Source organism: Gekko japonicus, unplaced genomic scaffold (assembly GCF_001447785.1).
Source record: "Gekko japonicus isolate JY-2015 unplaced genomic scaffold, Gekko_japonicus_V1.1 scaffold210, whole genome shotgun sequence".
In the NCBI taxonomy this organism is placed as follows: domain Eukaryota; kingdom Metazoa; phylum Chordata; class Lepidosauria; order Squamata; family Gekkonidae; genus Gekko; species Gekko japonicus.
The window spans coordinates 1,132,403-1,135,451 of record NW_015168658.1 but is presented as its reverse complement, the minus strand read 5'-3'; the positions used below and the strand labels follow the sequence as shown (position 1 = coordinate 1,135,451).

General features: G+C 63.1%; 1 protein-coding gene across 2 annotated transcripts in view; it reads right to left on the bottom strand.

Annotated features, from left to right (window-relative positions):
• Positions 1-1,074, bottom strand: part of BCL6 (B-cell CLL/lymphoma 6) — a 49,998-nt gene extending 48,924 nt beyond the window's left edge. For both annotated transcript variants that reach the window (XM_015415233.1, XM_015415236.1), the window contains exon 1: positions 1,028-1,074. The gene's annotated coding sequence lies outside the window, so the exon portion shown is untranslated. The remainder of the gene's footprint in view (positions 1-1,027) is intronic.
• Positions 1,075-3,049: the final 1,975 nt, after the last annotated feature.

Sequence of the window (3,049 nt, the reverse complement as noted above, 5' to 3'; positions counted from 1 at the left end):
CCCCCAGCCCCGCCATCGCCCGGCCGTTTCTGCACCGTCATGCGCCGCCCGCGCCCGGCCCCCTCCCCCGGGGGGTCTCCCCGTCCGCACGCACACGCGAGAGCCCCGGCAGCCCAGAGCCAGGCCGGAGCGTCCCGCCGCGGGCCCGATCCGGAACGCATTCTTCCCGGAACACGGCAGGTGCCCGGGCAGCCCCGCCAGGAGGGCACGTCGGAAGCCGCCTCTCGGGACTGACACCGACCCGGCCGACACGCGTCGGGACCGTTCGCACGTACAGGCAGGGGACAGAGAGACACGGGGTGGAGTGGAGCGGGTCAGCGGACACAACACGGGGCAAAGGGGGAGAAAAGGCGAGCGTCCGGCGGCCTCTCGGCTCCGGCCGTCCCGCTGCCGGCCTCCACCGCCGGCTGGAGGAGAGACGGGCAGCGGGGAAGCCGGAGCGAGCGAGCGCCGCTGCAAAGTCATCCCGGCCGGGCGGAGGCGGAGGCAGGAGCCCGCAGGGAAGCCCCGGCGCCGGGCAGGAGCCGCGGAAGGAGCCGCCACCGAGAAGCCCCGGCCGCCGCCGCCGCCTCTTCTCCTCCCCAGCCTCCCCCACCCGTGTCTCTCTCTCTCTCTCGCCGGCCTCCTCCGCCACCTGCCAGGGCGGCGAGGGGAGAAGTCAACAGGCGCCGGAGCCAAAGGGGAGCAGCCTCCGAAACAGACCCGGGGAGGGAGGAAGGAAAGGGAAGGGAGGGGAGGGGAGGGGGAAGGAACGAGCCCTTGAAAAAGGAATAAAAAATATTAAACCAAGAGCGCAGGATTCGAATCCAGAGGCCGGTGCGTGACAGCGGGGAGAACCCGGCGCGGGGGTGGGGGTGGGAGAGAAGGAGCCCCGAGCAAGCCCCCGAGAGCCACAAAGAGGACTAGGCACCCCGGGCCGCCCGAGCGGGAGCGGGAGCCGAGCCTGGCCGGCCGGCCACCAGCACCACCAGCCGCTGTGCAAAGGGGAGCGAGCGCGCAAAGGGGAGCGAGCGAGCGAGCGAATCACCTGGTCTCCGCGCTTTCCTAGAAACTCCTTGCATCACCACTTCTAAGAACCCCAGTTCTAAGAATCAACACCGCTCAATTCTCGGAATTTGAGCGGCCGGAGCGACCATCGCACGCCGCCCGGGGGGGGACGGGGGGACGCCCCTCCAAGCCGGAGCCGCGCAAGGGCCCCGAGACCCCGCAGGGGGAGGCCGGCCGGGAACCCGCGCCCGACCCCACCCCGGGATCCCGGCCCGGACCCCGGGACCCCCGGCGGGGGAGCCGAAAGCGCGCGGCGCCCCCCCGGAGCTCCCCCGCCGCCGGTGGAACGTTCCGCCCGCCCGGAGTCACGTGGGCCGCCTGGCCTACTGTGACGTCAGGCTCGGCCTGGATACGGTGTCGCTGCAGCGTTCTCTCGCCCGGCCCTTTCGGGGTTCTGAGAACTCGGCTTTGGGCGACATAAGCGGGACCCGGAGCCAGTCCGCTTCTCTCTCGCTCACCCCCCCCACCCCACCCCGGTTTAAACAGCCCCCCCCTCCTTCCACCCCCTTTTGCAAAGTCTCCCTTTTAATGTATTTATTTTTTGCAGCAGCAGCAGCAGCAGACAGACGGATTTGCAAAGTAGAGCGGGGGGGGGCATTGCGACTGGGGGAGAGATGTTGGGTGTTTTTGCTTCGATTGTTTTCTTAAGGTCAGGAGAAAGGGGAGGGGGGGCTCTGCCTGGCGGCAAACAAACAATCTTTTTTTTTTTTTTAAGGTTCTCATTAAAAAAAAGAAGAAGGATAGGAGGAGGAGGAGGAGGAAGGGAGCGGGGGTGGGGTGGGAGAACAGCAATCCTCGGGCTGACTCGAGCAGGAGAAGAAGACGTTGCTCTCTTTCGCCCCGGGCTGCTTTTCTTTTTGCACAAACGCCCCGGTTTCTGAAATAAATGCAAGGCCGTGCATTGAAAAGGGATCTGTTATTTTTTTTTTCTTTTTCTTTTTTTAAAAAAGAGATTTCTATAGAAAGAAGCTGCTGTTCCGGCTCTCGCGCTTTCCAGAAAAGGGATCTGCGACCGACGGAGCCCAGCGAGCGGTTTTTCCTGCTTCCTGAGCGACCCAGGGCTTTCACGAGTTGTTTTGGGGTGGTTGTGTTTTGGGGTTTTTTTGCACAGTGGCTGACTTTATTTTCTCGGAAGGAAGAGGATTCTTCTGGCTTGCTTTTGGAGGACTCTGGACGTGGTGGGTCGATTCCCCCGAAGCTTCCCTTCCCCCCCTCCCCTCCCCTCCCCCGTCTTTGCAAAAGAGAGACGCTTGCAAAAAGCAGGGTTTTGGAAGGGAATACCGGGAGATTGGAGGGAGGGGGAGGCTCGAAAAAGTGACTCTGATCCGGAGCGGGATGGGAGGGGGGGTAAGGCAGCCGATCAGAAGGACTCAGTTGGGGGGAGAGAGACAGAGAGAGTAGTGGGGGGGAGGAAGCGGAGCCTACGCGGAACGCATTGCAAACTCAATTTTGGGCGTCCCCGGTTCCGAAGCCGCTTCTGGGTTCGCTCGACCCAGAAGCCGGCGTTTGCAATGCCCTGGCGTGCATGCATGGAAACTTCTGCGCAGTCGATGCCCTGCGGGTCACTTGTGAATGGTCACAGTCCGAAATCTTTGACCGCCCGGTGGTGTTCCGGCAACCCGAGATCTAGCCACGTTCCTGGGGGATTGCAGAGCTATTAGGGATTAACTCTCACGGAGTCCCTTGCAGGGCATTTGGGCTTGTCCCGTTGGGGAAGGCCTCCTTCGGCGCTTGGAGAGACCTCCCCGAGCTGCGTAGTAAATAGGTTAGCTGCTCTTTAGGGATTTGGGGGCGGGTGAAAAGACCAGGGAACGTTGCAAAGGATTCGGATTAAAGGTTTGCTTTGGGTTGGCTCCGGAGGGGGCTTCGATTCGGCTCCTGCGGCCTAGCTGGCTTTGCGCGCTCTCCTCGCCCGGATGATCCCTCCAGTATTTGTTTATCTAATGATGAAGAGCCCCCCCCCCCCCCGCCGTTTTGGGGGCACTGGGGGGGTGCAAAAAAA